Source organism: Cynocephalus volans, chromosome 5 (genome assembly GCF_027409185.1).
Source record: "Cynocephalus volans isolate mCynVol1 chromosome 5, mCynVol1.pri, whole genome shotgun sequence".
NCBI lineage: Eukaryota > Metazoa > Chordata > Mammalia > Dermoptera > Cynocephalidae > Cynocephalus > Cynocephalus volans.
The window spans coordinates 48,215,860-48,234,735 of NC_084464.1; the positions used below are offsets into that span (position 1 = coordinate 48,215,860).

General features: G+C 44.8%; 1 long non-coding RNA gene across 1 annotated transcript; it reads left to right on the forward strand.

Moving 5' to 3' along the window:
• Positions 1–276: 276 nt before the first annotated feature.
• Positions 277–2,090, forward strand: LOC134378781 (uncharacterized). Its single transcript, XR_010023696.1, has 4 exons — positions 277–370; positions 845–897; positions 1,742–1,842; positions 1,960–2,090. It is a non-coding gene; the product is annotated as an uncharacterized LOC134378781 (long non-coding RNA).
• Positions 2,091–18,876: the final 16,786 nt, after the last annotated feature.

Consider the following 18,876-nt stretch of genomic DNA (forward strand, 5'->3'; position numbering starts at 1 on the left):
GTTGTTGGGAAATTCTGCTGAGGTGGAAGATGGGGGACAGGTTGTAATGATCAGTGTCCCCGGGGATCCTGGGGAAGCGGGAAAGGTTGCTCAACAGCGTGTGCGTCTCCAGCCCTGCCCGGGAAGAGGCACCTGACTAGAGAGTGGCAGCCTCCCATCCTGGGAGGCAGGTGTGTCCTCTTGGAGAGCAGAGCAGTGACTCACTCATCAGACTACCACAGCTTATTATAAATATCCCCCAAGACACCTAACTCCTTCAGCCTTGATTCTATATTAGCACAATAGGCGCTCCATAATTCCATAATTAATTAGGTTTCCTAGGTACCCCGAGACTGGAAGAGGGTGTCCCTGTGGACACAAATATTACAAAGTACGTACATGGCAGGTCTCACCTTCGCCTCCCTCCCACTGTGAGTCTAAAAATCAGTTCTCAAGGGCTGGACAGTTAACTCAGTTGGTTAGAGCGTGGTGTTATAACACCAGTGTCAAAGGTTCGGAGCCCCTTACTGGCCAGCCGCCAAAAAAAAAAAAAATGTAATTAGAAAAATCAGCTCTCTATCTCTCATCTGTTTATTTATTATTTACAAATCAGCATTGGGTGAGTTTTGAGAGGTGAGTGCCAGCCAATGTTCCCTAGTCCAATAATTCTAAAATGTCAGAGATGGACCCAGTAATCCAAACAAACCTCACTCTCATTTACTTAACCTCTTTGGGGAAACTGAGGCCTAGGGAGGGGAATGATCATCCAAGCCTCAGAACAAGGCAAGGAGTGGGTAGGTGGGAACTCGGGGCTCCCGCCTCCCCCTTGCTTCAACTCTGTCTCAGTTTTCTCATCTGTGAACAGGAGTAACAGTGCCTGCCCTGAAGGAGGACTGTCAGGAGCACTGAATGGAGAAGGTGGGTGAGAGTGCTCGTGCAGGGGAGCCCAGCACACAGAGGGGCTAAGGAAGTATGAGCGCCCTGCATCTTGTCCCTCCTTTTTTCCTCTACCTGAACCAAGATCTTTCTCTGTGTCCTTCCATCAAACCTGGCAGTCGATGTGCACAAAAGTCTTGACATCGTGATTAGAAAGTGGATTTCACCAGGAACAACTCTAGGCTTCCATAATAATAGATACCATATATTGAATACTTACTATGTGCTGGTCTCTGTTCCTCATATGTTACCCCATTTATACATAATGGTTTTGTTTTGGGGTTTTTTGGTAGCTGGCTGGTATGGGGATCCAAACCCTTGACCTTGGGGTTATAAGAGTATGCTCTAACTAACTGAGCTAACTGGCCAGCCCCTATGTTATCTCATTTAATCCTTTGAGCCTGAGCTATCCAATATGGTAGCCACTAGCCACATGTGACTATTGAGCACTCGAATAGTGGCTAGTGCAACGGAAGAACTAAATTTTTTATTTTACTTTATTTTTATTTATTAATTTGTTTGCTTATTTGTTTGTTTTTGTGGTTGGCTGGTATGGTGATTTGAACCCTTGACTTTGGTGTTATACTTTAGTTTAAATCAAAAAACAAATACTCAATTTAGTTAATGGAAAACTTTTAAGTATGTTTGGAACAATTTGGATATGTGAATCTAATGTTTCAACTATAAATTCTGTGGAAGTCTAACTGCAATTCAAGTACATCTGATGAAAATTTAGTGTCCAAGCTGAAATGTGCTGTAAATGCAAAATCTATACCTATTTCAAAGATTTAGTTTAAAAAAGAGAATGTGGTTCTCTCTTGCTCAGCCATTTGCCATGTGATACCCTGGTTGCCATGGAACTCTGTAGACTAAGAAGGCCCTCACCAGATGTGCCCCCCAGACTGTGGACTTCCCAGCCTCTGAACTGTAAGAAATAAATTTCATTTTCTTGTATATTAAAAAATAAAACAAAATAAAAAAGAGAATGTGAAATATCTCATTCATAATGTTTTTTATTTTATTTTCTTCTCTTTTTTTTGGCAGCTGGCCAGTACAGGGATCTAAACCTTTGACCTTGGTGTTACCAGCACCACGTCATAATGTTTTTATGTTGATAATGCTGATATGACAGTATTTTGGATATATGGTTAAATAAAATATATTATTAAGATTAATATTATGTTTCCTTTTACTTTTTTAAGTGCTGCTAATAGAAAAATTTAAATTACACGTGTGTTGGAAAAAACTGATAAAATCTGAAGAAAGCCTGTAGTTTAGTTAATGGTATTGTGCCAATGTTAATTCTCAGTTTTGGCAAATGTGCCTTGGTTATGCAAGATGTTAACTTTAGGTGAAGTGGGTGAAAGGTTTACTGGAACTCTCTGTACTATCTTTGCAACTTTTCTATAAATCTAAAATGACAAGTATAAAGTACCCCCCCCCCGTTACGTATATAATTACATTATATTTCTATTGGAGAAATATATAACTATTATATTTCTATTACAGAACTTAGAGTTCTGTGAGAGATATTATCCTCACAGATGAGGAAAGTGGTGCTCAACAGGGTTAAGTACCTGGATTTTGTACCCATCTGTTTAGTTCAGAGGCATTGAGCTTTCTGCTGCAATCCCTTGAACTCTACCTTAATGACTAGCACTCACTGGACCCTTCTGAGAATTTTCTTGTTGTGCCCTCTCCAGAGGGCACTGGTGTGGGTATGTAGATCCACAGTTGCTGTGGTGGGCTGGGGCTGGTGGGTGGGTGGAAGAAGGAGGTGTAGAGCAGAGGCAGGAGAATCTGGTGGGTTCCTAAGATAACCAGGAACCCTCCAGGTGGGACCCACTTGAGGGGAAGGGCTGCGGCTGAGCTGACAGGTTCTTCCATTTTATTAACTGGTTGATTTCTTTTTTCTCTGCCTGACTTTGCAAAGGATCTTAGGAGAATCTGCTTCTATCTCAAGGAAAGAATTAGCAGGGCTGCTAAATCCTCAGATTTGCAGGTGCCAAAGAGGACAAATCATGGCACCAAGAGGGGTAGAGCCAGGGACCTGGGTGTGCCCTGGCATAAGGAAAAGGCAGCAGGCGGCAGGTACGCCTGTTTCCAACATGCCTCCTTTCACCTACCTCCCTTCTAACTTAGAAACATGGATCTTCTCCTTCCTGATATACAAATCTTGCCTTCTCACCGGCAGCCACTAGGCTAGGCAACCCCCCTCCCGTCCATTTCTTCCTTTCAGCTGCGCTGGAGCTGCCCCTAGGACCCAGCCCCAGACCTCCCCGAGTGCAAGAGTACTATGCATGGAGGCCTGAGCACCTGCCTCTCTTCCCTCCTGCAGAGCCTCCGCCCCCGCCCCCCCTCCCCCCGCCAGCTTGGGAGGCCTCCAGGGGCCTTGGGCTTCCCCGCCCCCAAGGGCGAAACTCTGCTGCGCTAGGAGGGGCCAGGGCCAAGGCCAGCCCAGCCAGCAGCGCACCGTCTGCGGCCAGCCGCCCACCGCCGTCCCACTTGCAGACGTCTCGCAGGCCGCCTTGGAGCGCGCACGGGCGGCCCTGTCCTGACGTGCCCCTTCCCCTTTGCTGCCCCGCCGTGCACTTTGTCTCGCGGCAGCCAGATGTGCCGACTTTGGTGCTGGCGGCCCCTAACGAAGTCCAGATGTGCAGCCCGGCCTGAGCCGGCGGCGGCGGCTACCAAAGGAAAGGGAGGCCCCGGGAGGGAGCAGCCAGGCTGCAGCTGGCCGCCGCGACGCTGGAGTAGGAATGCGCTGGGAAGGGTTCCCACTGGAATGAGAGCTCGGGATGTCTCTGCCTAAATAAGGGCTGGCCTCCCTGGAGCTGGACGCCCCGGCTCGGCTCCTCGAGGTGCAGCAGCGCTGAGAAGCGCCTCAGCTGTGCCTGGATCCCTTCCTTAACAAATGTTTTTTGGGTTTTTCCCCCCCCAGTAATTATAAAGGTTGGGGCTGGCCCGTTAGCTCAGTTGGTTAGAGCACAGCCTTGTAACACCAACATCACGGTTCAGATCCCCTTATGGGCCAGTCGTCAAAAAAAAGAAAAAAGAAAAAAGAAAAAAATTATAAAAGTTACATACAGTGATGAAAGGTAATTTAGAAAACCCAAATAAGCTAAAAAATGAAAACAAAGAAGGAAGAATATAAAAATCACTTTTAATCCCACCACTACAAGCATCATTAAAGTTCTCAAGTGTATATTGTTAGCCATTTTTCAGATACAAATATACACCCAAGTTTGTTCATTTGTTTGTTTAAATCATGCTGCAAAGACTCTCATAAACGGCATTTTTCACTCAGCTCTTTCCACTTGATTCTATATGTCAGTATTTACCAGACTGGCTCCACCAAACACCAGAGCCTTTTGCTATTAATTGGGAGTCCTTCACCGACTGTTTGGGACGCCTTGGCTTGTGCCAACTTAAATGGGCTTCTTTCCTGCAAGACTTCTCGGAGTCTTTAATTTACTAATATGTGCTCTGAATCATTAAGAGGAGACTGGCATTCTTAAGCATATTTCACTATGAAATCCTTTGAGGGATCCTCCTGAGGCTTGGGTCTGTGGCACGTCATGTAGGAAATGCATTATTCATCATGGCTGCATGGACACCAATTGCATGTATACATTATAGTTTATTTCGGCATCCCTCAGTGGGTGAACATTATGGTTGTTTTCAATTTATTGCTATTACAAACAACTGTGATGAGCATCCTTGTACTTTCATCTTCGTTGTAGAGAAACATTCCAAGAAACAGGATTGTTGCTTATGTTAAAGACTATTTTTAACTCTCAGGTTCTGGGATCCCCATGACTCTTGCCCCAGCTCCTCACCCTGTCTTTATATGTTGGGGAAGGAGTCTACCCCACTACCACTAAATGGGGCATCAGAGAGGATGAGGACTGGGGTCTACGAGTCTTTAGTTTATGTATTTCTTGAACACTTGTACCACACTGGGCCTTGGGGATTGCAGTGAAAAATAGCTTGTCCTGGGCTATTATAAATAATACTGTAATAAATATCTGTGAATAACTATTATTTTCCAAAGAACCATTGTAGCCAGAGAGTGAAAACATATTCAGGTACAGAGATTCCTTTACTGGGTCACCCATGAGGCCATATAGCCCTGTAGCACACCCGGGTGCCTAAAAGGTACGCTGAAGCTGCACAGCCCCTAAGGTGCTGCCACCTAAAGTGTTGAATGAAGGCTCCCTGTTTGAGTGGGAATACAACAGGCACATCACAAGCACGGTGCAGACCTACACAAGCCTTATCATTTACATCTTTCTCCATATTATTTCCTTTGATCCTTACAACACCCTTGTGAGCTAGGTAGTAATGGATGTAATGAGTTCATTCTACAGATGAGGAAACTAAGGCTCAGGACAGGACACTTGCCCAAGGTCACACAGCTAAGTGGTGGGGAGAAACTAGACCCCAGTGACACCAGTCCGCACCTGTGATCAACACGATCACGTTGACAAGCTACACACAGCAGTCAACAAAGAACGCCTTTCTTCCTTTACATGGGGCTTTATCAACATGGGACATAGGACCCAGGCATTTTGGGTGGAGAAAAGAGCCCAAAAGTTCTGGAGCCTCCTGCCTGTACTTTGAGGCCACTCCTGGCTGTGTGTGTTTTCTTTGGTGGCGGGGAGAGGGAATGGAGGAAACGAAAAGAGCTCATCAGAGAGGAGCGATATGGCCCCCAAATGGGCACCACTGGCAGGGGGCAGGCCTTTTTCATCTTCATATCCCCAGTGCCTGGCACACAATAGGTGCTCCATGCAGGCTTCTAAACTGAAGACATAACCCCCACCCCCTGGGATAACCCCTTCCGGGCTCAATCCTGTGCAGGGGCTGCATGTATTCTCTTCTTGGGTCCCCTCATGCTCACCATCACTTCTCCTCTTGCCCCATTCTTCTCCATGCCCTAAGCCTCTCCAGCGTTTGCCCCTTCTCGCCCCTCCCCCACCAATCACCAGAGCCTCATGTCCCTTAGAAACATCCGCAGGTCCACAGCTGAGGCCTCTAGCCAAGCACTCCTGATCTCGAGAGCTCCTTCTAGCTGGGGCTCTCTCCTTGTGTAGCAGGTTTCTTTTGAAAATCTCAACAAAGTAGGGATCCCAGAAAAAGCCAAAGTGCACATACACATGACAATGATGGGCCTTCAGTGTCCCGAGTTCATGTTTAGACCCTCCGAGAGCCCTGGTCAGGAGAGGCTGTTCCTGGTGGACCCAGCTCGGCACACATTCCCGTGGAACAGCTGGTTTCTGTAACCTTCCATCTGCACAGCAAGCTACTGAGTATGTTTGCCCCCAGCAAAGCCAAAAACTTGTCTGGAACAAACATGTCTACTGTACCTTATTCTTAATTTCAAAATCCCCAAATCTCTGGAAACCATGTGATAAAGCAAGTCTCATCATAAGGCATTTGACTGCAAAACTTGACCTGACGTGAACTCTATTGGCAACAAAATGGACCTCAATTGAGGTGAAGCTATTTACAGCCTTTATTTACACCACTTAGTATGTGAATATTCATGGACTTGCTCAGAAATATTTATGTGTTTACCAGGTGCTGCCCCAGATCCTGCGGGGGATGTTTTATAATACACAGTGTAGTCACCATGGCACCTTTCTAAAGTATAAAAAAATTCTGAATTCTGAAACCTGTCTGGCCCCATGGGTTTCAGGTAAGGATTGTGGATCTATATTTATAAAATGTCTTCTAAAAAAATTCACAGGATTATGAGTGAAAGGAGTCAGACGGAGTATATACAGTCTGATCGCATTTAAGTGAAGTTCAAGAACAGGCAAAACAGTAGAAGTTAGAATAGCAATTACGGGGAGGGGGCGGGGGTGCACAGGGAATTGGTTAGGACAGAGGATGAGGAAACCTTTTAGAGAGTTGGAAATGTTCTGTGTGCTGATCTATGTGGAGGTTACATGGGTACACACATATGTAAAAACTCATCAAGCTGTACAGTAAAGATTACTACACTTTGCTGTGTCTGTTATACTTCAAAATAAAAGTAAAAATAAAATTGGGGGAATATATTATCTCAAATTAAGCCACAAGAAGCTGCTTCCCTTGGCACTCCAACCTACCCTGTGATATCTTCGAACTTCCCAACAAAGCTTAAATTAAAATCATCTTAATATAAGTTTGGCTTTTCTTTAATCCCCAGAAATTGGTTTAACACAAAATCAAATTCACTGAACATTTTTAAAACTGTGATTTGCCCTCCAAAAGACTCCTTCCCCAGAGTAGATCTTTGCTTGAAAGCACAGTAGGAAGCACCCAGGGCCTGGCTTTCTTCAGCCTTTCCAGTCAACCAGGAGGACATTTCCCGGCCCTGCCGCCTCCGGCACGCGGCTCAGAGCAGCTCAGCCAGTGGTGTGCACGGATCCAGGCCTGGCACTCTACCCGTGGTGCTGCAAGTCAGGACTTGCACCCAGCCAACAATATCCTTTAATTGCATCTGATTAGCTGGAATTTGGAATTTGTATCTGGGAACAGAAGGGCACAGGGGACTCCTTGATTAAACAGGTCAGATAACCATATATTGCTAAGAGGAATGAGGAGCCTCTTCCCGTAGCCCTCTCATTGCTCAACATCTGATTGCATATGGCCTTGTCCTTTGACACCTACCTCCACAACATCCCCACCTCCGCCTTCCCTCCCATTTCCTATCTGGGTCCAGGAGCTCAGCCTACTGGGGCCTTGCTTCTCTGTGCGGCTCTGCTCCTGCCCTGGTTCAGCCTATGCGCCAACCTTTCCCATGTCGAGCAAGAGGGCACCAGTCTGGTGGCCTCAGGCTGTCCTCAGCTGCCTCAGATCCTTTGAAGAGCAAGTCAGGGTATAAACAAATACACCAAACTATTTGGGCTTTTTCCTCATATTTCTAGAGCAACGCTGTCCTACAGAACTTTCTGTGCTGATGGAGATATTCTATACCTGCCTTGTCCAATATGGTAGCCACTAGCTACATGTGGCTACTGAACACCTGATGTGTGGCTAAGCACCACTGGGAACTAAATATTTAATTTTTTTTTTTTTTTTTTTTTTGAGGCTGGCGAATACGGGAATCTGAACCATTGACCTTGGTGTTATTAGCACCACACTCTACCAAATGAACTAACTGGACGGCCCCTGAACGTTTAATTTTTTTTAATGTTTTAATTAAAATTGAAATACTTGTGGTTAGTTGCTACCATGTTGGACAGTGCAGCTCTAGAGAAAAGGAGGGGTTGGGGGCCTACTTCTTCTTTCACCTAGTCTAGTGGCCTGGTATCTTAGGAAGGTATTCTGTCTGCCCTTTGAAGACACCCAGCCCTCGTGTCTGTCCAGCTCCCAGATCTGTCTTCTTGCAGAATAATAACTGGGAGCATTTGTTGAGCCTCTACAGTGTCAGACATTTTGCAAATATAACCCAGATAGACACTGAAGGGTCTTCCTGATGTTTCTTGTCAAGACTTACCCATCTGATGTCCTATGCCATCTGTCCCCACTCTCTGATGATAAGCCCACTACTGATGGCTGATGAGTAAACCCATTGACATCAATTTAATATGCTAGCTGTAGAGCTCCTGGATTACCCCACCCCCAGGAAATTGTTCATTTTAACCAGGAGACAAAGGCTTGACCTCAAGGAGTGACTCAGTGAGGATCTCAAACCCAGATTTCTCAACCTGGACTTCAAGGCTTAGCAGAGCACACTGATCCTCCTCTCTTGTCGCCTCCCAGCTCTGACAAGAGGAGCCTGCTCTCCAGCTCATCCTGACCCAGCTGTCCACCCAGCCCACAGCCAGGCCTTCCCCACTGCTAAATGAGCTGCTGTTCCCTCCTTTTTTCTCTTTTTTTGGAAGGGGAGAGTAGATGGATGTTATGGGGATTGGAACCCTTGACCTTGGTGTTACCAGTACCATGCTCTACATAATGAGCAACTGGCCAGCCCCCAACCCCTTTTCTTAATCATGATAAAATGTATATAATATAAGGACTGGCTGGTGAGCTCAGTTCGTTAGACTGTGGTGCTAAAAACACCAAGGTCCAGAGTTCAATCCCTGTACTGGCCAGCTACCCCCCAAAACAGTGTGTGTGTGTATATATATATACATAATTTATGTATAACTTACCATTTTAACCATTTTTAGGTGCACAGTTCAGTGGCATTCACATTGCTTGTGACCGTCACCACCATTCATCTCCAGAACTTCTTCAGTTTCCCAGACTGAAACTCTATATCCACTAAACAATAACTCTCCATTCCTTGCTCCCTCCAGCCTCTGGCAACCACCCTTCTACTTTTTGCTACTCTGGATCTGACTACTTTAGATACATCACATAAGTGGACTCATAAATATTTGTCCTTTTGTGTCTAGCTTATCTCACTTAGCATAATGTCTTTGAGTTCATCCAAGTTGTAGCACATTAGAAGTTTCTTTCTTTTTAAGGCTAAAAATATTCCATTATATGTACGTACCACATTATGTTTACCATTCATCTGTTGATGGACCCTTGGGTTGCTTCCTCTTTTTGGTTATTGTGAATAACACAGCTATGAACATCAGTGTACAAATATCTGTTCACATCTCTGCTGTTCATTCTTTTGGGTATGTACCCAGAAATGGAATTGTTGGATCATTTGGTAACTCTATGCTCAATTTTTAGAGGAACTGCCATAGTGTTTCCACAGCTGCTGCTCCACTTTTTTCTTTTTTTGGCAGCAGCTGGCCAGTACAGGGATCAAACCCTGGACCTTGGTGTTATCAGCACCATGCTCTAACCAACTGAGCTAACAGCCAGCCCTACACTTCATCTAACTCCCTGCTCCTCTGACATCTACATTAGCTGGCATATTAGCTGTCACCATTTGAAAGGCAGAGCTGGGGCTGGCTGGTTAGCTAACTTGGTTAGAGCATGGTGCAGGTAACGCCAAAGTCATAGGTTCAGATCTCTGTAACAGGTCAGCAGCCAAAATAATAATAATAATAATAATAATAATAATAATAATAATAATAATAATAATAATAATAAATAATAATGTAGGGCTGAACTCATTGCTCCCAACCCAATGATTTGGAGGAAACTCAATGGTAATGTGCCAGAGGGCAGGATTTAACCTGGCCTATTTCAATGTTTATATTAGAAATTCCAATAAAGATATGTAGGTCTGCTAATCAAATACAGAGATGTTGTAAGATGAGAGGTCTGGAATACACAGAATGAAGATTTTAAAATAGTGTGACAGACAGGAGTGACGGAGCTATAAAATTAACCTCTCTTCATTGAGTGCCACAATGGGCTGAGCACTGGGTTAAATTCATTTCCTTTATGATTATTTAAATGTCACACCTCTATGAGATCAGAAATATTAACCCATTTTTACAGATGAAGAAATTGAGACTCAGAAAAGCTAAGTAACATATTCACCCTGAGGTTCCTTCCGGTGAAAGGAATCTGATCCAGAGTTCATACTCTTTCCATCATACTATGACACCTCCTACACCAAAAAAATGAACATCAAAAGGGTAAAAAACCTTAGGGCTGGCCCATAGCTCACTTGGGAGAGTGTGGTGCTGGTAACACCAAGGCTGCGGGTTTGGATCCCAAATAAGGATGGCCGGTTAGCTCACTTGAGAGAGCGTGGTGCTGACAACACCAAGTCAAGGGTTAAGATCCCCTTACCGGTCATCTTTTAAAGAAAAAAAAAAGGGGTGAAAAACCTTGATACAATTCTCATTAAGGTTGGGGAAGACCTGGCTTGTCAGCACTCATGACACCAAGGTCTTGGAATTTTTGCAGAGCTTAAAGCACAGTGACATAGCTCCTTAAAAAACCCACATAACAGGCCAGCCCGTGGCTCACTCGGGAGAGTGTGGTGCTGATAACACCAAGGCCACGGGTTCGGATCTCGTATAGGGATGGCTGGTTAGCTCACTGGGTGAGCGTGGTGCTGACAACACCAAGTCAAGGGTTAAGATCCTCTTACCAGTCATCTTTAAAAAAAAAAAAACAAAAAAACTCACATAACCTTGGGCTCCATCTATTCACAGGAATATAGTGACCAAATCAAAGAAGTTACTACTTATTCTCTTACTATGTACCACACCAATGACATTGAGAGGAGGTGGCCAGTTCCAGACATCAGGTTTTTAAAAATAGCTTTCTTGAGGTACCATTGGCATACAATAAACTGCACATATTTAGAGTACACAATTTGATAAGCTTTGGCACATGTATAAACTTGTGAAATTATCACCAGAATCAAGTGAACATCTCCTTCACCCCAGTTTCTTTGTTCTTCAGAATTCCTTCCTCCTGCTCCTCTCTGCCTCCACATCCCTGGGCAACCACTGAGGTGCCTTCTTTCACTTTGATTAGTTTGTATTTTTTAGAATTTTATATAAATGAAACCATGCAGTATGGACCTTTGTTATTTTTCATCTGGTTTCTTTTACTCAGTGTAATTATTTTGAGATTCATCCATATCGTTCAGTGTCATTATATCAATAGTTGTTCACGCGTATCAGCAGGTTTTTTGTTTGGCCCAGTAGTGTGTTATGGTATGGATATACCACAGTTTGTTTGTCCATTCACTATTGATGGACATCTGTGCTGTTTTCGGATCTTGGCTAGTACAAATGAAGTTGTTATGTACATTTGCCTTTGAACAGACATATGCTTTCATTTATGTTGGGTAAATATTTTGAAGTGGAATGGCTAGGTCATATGAAAGATGTAGTTTCACTTTTTAAGAAACTGTCAACTGTTTCCCAAAGTACCATTTTTCATTCCCACCAGCAATCCTGGAGAGTTTTATTTGCTCCACATCCTTGTGAACACTTGGTATGGTCAGTCTTTTTCATTTTAGCTGTTGTACTAGGTGTGTAGTGGTCAGACATCACTTTTTAAGTAGATCACATTACAAACCAAAAAGTGCCTAGAAGAAAATGCTAGAAGGGGAAAGATCTGGAACCAGGCCCTGTGGGAAACTGGGCTGGGGGTGGGATATTTAGCTTGGAGAAAAGTGGTTATCCTGATATCTGGAAGCGGGATTAAATTTGTGTTGTTTTAAGGATGTGCTTGAACCCAGAGGGAAAAGCCAGCGGGGAACAGATTGTGCTCCATCAGAGGACTGCCTGATACAGCCTCTCAAAGGCAGAACAGGCCTTTGAGGAAGTGAGAACCCTATCATTGGAAATGGTCTAACAGCAGAATTGGGAGGATTCCCCTCTCAGAAATGGTTAGGTCAATTCCATTCACATTGGTTGAGCATCTACTATGCCCTGCAATGGGGCAGGGTCGAGAGGATACAAAAGCAAATGTTATTATGGCTTTGCCTGAATAATATCATTTGATTAGGGCTCTGGCTAAGGTAATATGCAAGGGTGATGGGAAGGAGACGGAGGTGGAGCTTTCCAGAGGAGATGACATTGCAACTGGGTCTCAGTATGAAAGAATTCCTAACCAGGGTGGTAGTTTGGACTCAATGATCTTCTGATACCTAAGATTCTAAAATCAGGCTGCATTAAAAACAACCTAAAAGTCCATTAGTAGGGGCCTAGCAATATAAATAAAGATCCATCCTTAGAATAGAATAATATTCAGCTGAAATATAATTGAGGATGTTCTTTACATATGATATATAATGATCTACAAGATATATTAGGTGAAAACAAGCAAGGTCCAGACACTGTGCGGTGAACTCCCATTTGAATTTTTAAAAAGGGGTCTGGTATGAATACACACACATGTATTTGCTTTTATTTGCATAATCTCATGTCTCTGGGCCACATAAGAAACCAGTAACATAGGTTGCCTTTGAGAAGGGAAGTGGCTGGGAGGCAGATGAGAGAAAGAAACTGTGTTTTATATACACAGTTACTTAGAATTTAAATTATGTAGGTAGATTGCCTATTTAAAGTGAAATTAAGGGCCGGTTGGTTAGCTCAGTTGGTTAGAGCATGGTGCTGATAACACCAAGGTCCAGGGTTCAATCTCTGTACCTGCCAGTCACTAGGTGGAAAAAAAAAAAAAAAAAAAAAAAAGAGAGAGAGAGAGAGTACTAAAAACACCATTTTGAAAGAAAATAAAGGCGCCTGCCTGATGCAACATATCATCCCAGTGTGCGTTCCTTAGTCTTTTCCTGTGTCCATCTCCCTCCACTAAACCAGGCTTAGCCCTCAGAGGAAGCCTCCCCTGGGAGCTTCTATCCCATTCCTTTCTACCTCCCCAAGGCTCACAGCCTCTAGACCAATGTTTCCCAAACATTCGTGTGCATACAGATCAACCTGGTATCTTGTAAAAATCTGATTCTGATTCAGCAGTCTGGAGTGGGTCCAGAGATTCTGCACCTGTATCCAGCTCCTGGGTGAGGCTGATGCTAGTGGTCATGGGCCACCCTTTGAGTAGGAAGGGTCTCTAGCTCTGCACTCTCCTCCATGATGAGGCTCATGGCTTACTCATCAACAGGTCTTGAGAAGCTTCCTGGTCCAGGGAAGAGGAAGGGAGTGTGACGGTGGAGATTCTGAGAGCAAGGCACGTCCCTTGCCGATCTATCTGGTCTAGCCTCTCAGCCCTGCAAACAGAGTCGGGACCACTGACTGCTGCCCCTGGTCTCCATTCCCATCTACCACTGTTTGGCTGCCACAGTTCCTCCAGCTGCCTCCACTGAAGGGAGGCCCAGACAGCTGGTGGGACAAATGGTGCCCCCAGGGGGCCCCAGGGGGGTGGTGCAGAATACACGCTGGGGTACGGTGCCGTGCATTGCACCAGGGCAGCTGGCCTACACTTCACAGCCAAAGAAATGCCTTTCCTATTTCTGATGGGCTAACGTGGCTGTGGGCCACCCACCCCCACCTCATGCCAAACCAAACCTCCTTCAGCAAACGAAACCAGACAGTGTTTGGCACAGCCTATTTCCCTACACGAAAAGCAGACGTCTTGGATCCAGGTGCAGCAGGACCACCTGCTCTGGAGGAAAGCAGACGGCCCTCCAGCAGAGGTCTCCTCACCCACCAGGGTAAACTGACCTGAGAATCTGGATGTCATTCTGCTAAACACCCCCATCACACTCCTTGCCCCAGGGTACAGGGTAGTTTTCCAGGCCACACATGTGGGTTTCCCTGATGAGACATTTTTCTGTGTGACGAAACCCTGCTCATGGCCACTGCCAGCGAGAAACGAGCGTGGTGTGAGTTCTGGAGGGAAGTCAGCAGACTTGTCCCCTTGGGGCCTACAGTGACCACTGAAGAAGTGCCAGAAAAGGTGTCCTCTCCCCCAACGTTGTCCCCACCTCCCTATGACAATGCACCACACATGTTCATTTTTCTGGGATGAGAATTTGCTCTCTTAAAATGCTCCCATCCACAGGAGAGGTAATTCATTAAGCTGTTATCAGTCATCTAGAACTGAAAGTGAATTAGTTGGTCACTCCTGAGATGTTACACCTGGAAAGGGCCTAGTCCAACTCCTCCTTTTTACAAGTCAGGAAACTGAAGCCTAGAGTGCAAGGCTACTGACTCAACGTCAGGCAACAAGGTGGTGACCAAGTCAAGGTCAGGAAGAGCCACACGAGATGGATTGTGAACAGATGACTGGGGCGATGAGGAAAACCCCAATATAATGGGAGTGGGGCACAGTCAAGCTTTCACTTCAGACTAACTCAGTGCTGTACCAAGTTTTCCCCCAAGAGAAGGCAGGACACAGAGCCAGTAGTTGCTCCCCACCCCGTCCCACCCTTGAGCATAAAATGTCTTTGAAGTCTCTTGTTTTATCTTAAAGTTCATTCAGCTACAACATTCTACTCCATCATATATACTAGTTTTCTTTCACATTAAAATAATAGTGAGATTTATGAAGGTACTTCAAAAAGTTCATGGAAAGATTCATATTATCTTTTGGTTCTATTTTTCCACGAATGTTTTGAAGTACCTCATACTTAGTGAGATACCATTTCCATTTACCACATAGGCTGAGATCAAAGTTTGTATTTCTGGGGAGGCTGGGACAGGGATATGGAGATTTTTGACTGTATGCCATTTCCTACTTTTTCGAATTTTATGCCATCTGCAAGTATTATCTAGTCAAAAAAATAATAACCTTTAAACTTTATTTATTTATTTTTATTTTTATTTATTTATTATTATTTTTTAAATTTTATTTATTTTTTATAAAGATGACCAGTAAGGGGATCTTAACCCTTGACTTGGTGCTGTCAGCACCACACTCACCATTGAGCTAACCGGCCATCCCTCTATGGGATCCGAACCCGTGGCCTTGGTGTTATCAGCACCACACTCTCTCGAGTGAGCCACTGGCTGACCTTAACATTTAAACTTTAAAATGCGAATTGGTGGAGGCATGGAGAACAGGCATTCTCGTTCTGATGGGAGGCAGTGCAAACAGAAACATCTGCATGCTGGACAACCGGGATATTTATCCAAATGTTAAACACGCACACCTTTTATCTGACTGTGTCTGGTCTAGGAATCTAGCCCACACCTGGGAGAAATGACGTCCAAGCATATTCACACTGCATTATGCGTGCTGACCCTGAGAGGCTGGCCTGAGCAGCAAATCATCTTTGAAGATCCTGCCGACTCTAAACAAAGACCAGAAGCTAGCTCTCACACTTCTCATCTGGTGATCTCACTCCACCTTTTGGAGAATTGCTCAGCATATAATAGTAGAAAGTAACTGCTGTCTACAGAGTGCTTGATGTGTGCCTGGCTCTTTTATGTAGATTAAACCCCTTCAATTCTCACGATAACATCATGAATTAGCTACTATTATCATCAGCCATGTGTGATAGATGAGGACATTAGGGCATGTTAGTGCTAACCTTGCCCAAGGACACGCTTGCTTAAAGCTAGTAAGTGACAGAGAGAGGATTGTTACCGGGGCCCATGCTCCGAACCGCTGTGCTGTGCTGTCTCTCTGTCAATGCAGGGGGCACACACATGCATATTAGCTACCATTTTTAAGCAACTTCTATTTGCTAAGCCGCTGTGCAAATTACTTTGCAGTGTTTTTTATGAGGTCTTCTCTATACCCAGTTCTGTGCAGGAGGGTGTCGCTGAAGGAACTAAAGAAAACAGAAGCCACCATCCCTGCCCTTAAGAAATTGACAGTATGAGTAAGAAGATGACAAAAACAATCCTTATGTTTGTGTAACACTTCAGTTTTCAAAGCCTTTTCATTATCTCATTTAATCTTCTTGACAATCCTGACAAAGACTTTTCATATCTCTGCTCCACGATGAGGAAACCAAAGCTCTCCAAGTCACAAGTGGCTGCCCCCAAGATCATCCGACCAGCAAAGGGAGAAGCTGGAACTTGACCTCAGGTCTTATGACTTCCCTCTGCCGTGACAGCCCAGTCGGTGGTTTTCAACCTGCTCCAGCATGAGGACTCCTTTTTCCCTTTGGAAATTGTCGCAATCCTGCAAATGAGAAGAGCTGTTATTTTGGGCTTTGGTCAACTGGGAAAATTCAGTGACAAAAAACAACCAGGGCATCAGCACAGTTATGCACCAGACATTACTTATACAGTTGGCAGACAACATTTGGAGTACAACATAGAGACTTCCTGCAATAACTCTACAGCCCACAGGCAGGTAACGACTGACTAAGACTATACTGCCAAAGTAGTTCGGAGGAGGGGACATCTCCAAAGTCCATCTTCTTGACCAGAGCACAGGAAATGGAGGGAGTGGCAGGGAGAAAGGAGCACTTAAACTTAATGGGGTGGTGAGAAAGTGGAGTGGAGGGATAGTTGGGAGCAAAAGATCTTGGCAGAGGGAGACGGGTCTGTGGGGAGACACAAAAAGTATGTGAGCGTACGTGTCTCTCTTCGGGAGGAAAGGGTTTATTCTAGATGCCTAAGGGCCATTTAAACAGTTGGGGTAAGAGGGTTACCAGAAGTACACAGCGTGGCCTACAGGGGAGATAATGCAGCTCCAAATCCCTTATCTAATGCCTCTGGGGCCCCAATGTGTTTTGTAATTCAGAATGTCTAGCATTTTAGAAAAGCAATACAGGCATTACATATATTTTGTAATGCTCTTAGCAGGATCTGGGGTGGCATCCTATAATCAAACACATTAATATTTCTGCAAAGAAATATATGCATCATGACATTAGGTGGGAATTAAGACTATAAATGGCCCTGCATCCGTTCAGGTCAGGTTTTGTTGCCAAATGTGTTTTGTTTTCAAGCTTTTAGGCTTTTGAAGTTGTAAATAAGGAATTTTAAAGTTAAAATGAAATAGATGCCACTTTTTGGCCAGCTTGCTATAGGCTGGGCACTATTCTAAGCTGACCTACACGCATTATTTCATTGAACCCTATGTCAACACTATGAGATTATTATCCTCAATTACCAGTGGAGAAAACTGAGGCTCAGATTCATTGAGTGACTTGTCCAATGTCACTCAGCTGGCCAGTGGCAGGGCAGAGACCAGAATCCAAGTCCCTGTGATTCCAAAGCCAGTGCTATTCCTCCACCTGGCAAGGAGAAAGCCATTCTGCCAATCTTACAATTTTGTCCAGGTCAACCACTCTTCAGTGCTGAAATTTACCTATCAAGAAACAATGAGAACAATGGATGTACAAGGCTGTGGTAGTGAGTTCTCACCTACAATTTTTGAAAGTATTTTGGGTGCTCCCCTCCATCACCACCACCGTATTGTTCCCCAGTACACCATGTCCTGGGCCTGAGTAGATGCCTGGTGATCTCTGACTTTCCAGGAGCCACTCAGGTGGTGTGGTGTGATGATTAAGCACGTGGATGTTAGGGTATGGGTGCACATCCCATCTCTGCAGCCCACCGGCTGTGCAACCCTCCAAGACATTCTGCCTCTCGGGGCTTTGGTTTCCTCACCTATAAAATGAGCGTAATAATGGTACTGCCTTGTTGCTGTTGTGGGGGTTGAGTGAGCGCATGTTAAGTCCTGACAACAGAGCTGTCCTAGAATAAGCACTTGTTGTTCCTCTGAAAAAGTCTTTTCTGCCCCTAACCAAGCACTCCCTTCTCTACCCTGCACACTTGGCTACCAGCCCTCTTATACCACCTTCTCCCACTTCTTATCTGGACATCTGTTTCTTGCTATTGGACGCTAACACCATGTGAGGAGGGGTTGTGCCTTATTCATCTCTGTCCCTAGCATTCAACACAGTGCCCGGCACATCATAGGCACTCACTAAATGCTGACTAAATGAATGAAAGAAAGAAAGGGCTCTGCCTGAAAAAGCTTATGATTTATTATGCAGAAAGTCATCAATAAAAGATAAAATAAAAAACAAATAAAACAAATTTTTTTATAAGAAAAAGTCATCAGTGTGAAAAGAATATGATTCTCATCTTCTACAGGTGTACCCTAAAATCCTACTTCCTGTAAAGCTGTGGAAAATGGGGTGTGCAAAAATCACAGAAGTTGCAACCCCAGTCCCCCGTGGAGCTGACAGCCTCTGCTGGGCAATCGGACGTGCCCACGTGAGATGTAGCTGCAGAACAAGTCTGTGGCACATGCCAGCTGAGAGACAATCAGTGCCGCTGGGAGTCGAGAGCTGGGAGAGGACAGAACAATATGAGATGAGTCACAATGTGCGTGTCATCCTTGCTTAAGGTAGAATAGGATTGTTGGGTAACAATAGGAGCAATGTCACAAGGCAGCACGAGCCAAGTGCATGCCTCTGAGTGGTGGGCACAGCCATGGGTGTGGGGTTCAGAGGACAAAGAGAAAGGGAAGGAAGGCTTTGTGCTGGAGGTCAGGGCAGGCTTGGTGGGCAGTGAGCTCTGAGTCCAGAGTCAGGGCCCCTCCAGGGCTCATCCTGGCTTAGAACCCCCACTGTTCTGAGTCAGCTTCTACCTTTCCTGAGCTGATCTCCCACTGGTCTGTGAGCTCTTCCAGTTCTAGGTTTCTGATAATCTTTTCATTATTATACAAGTA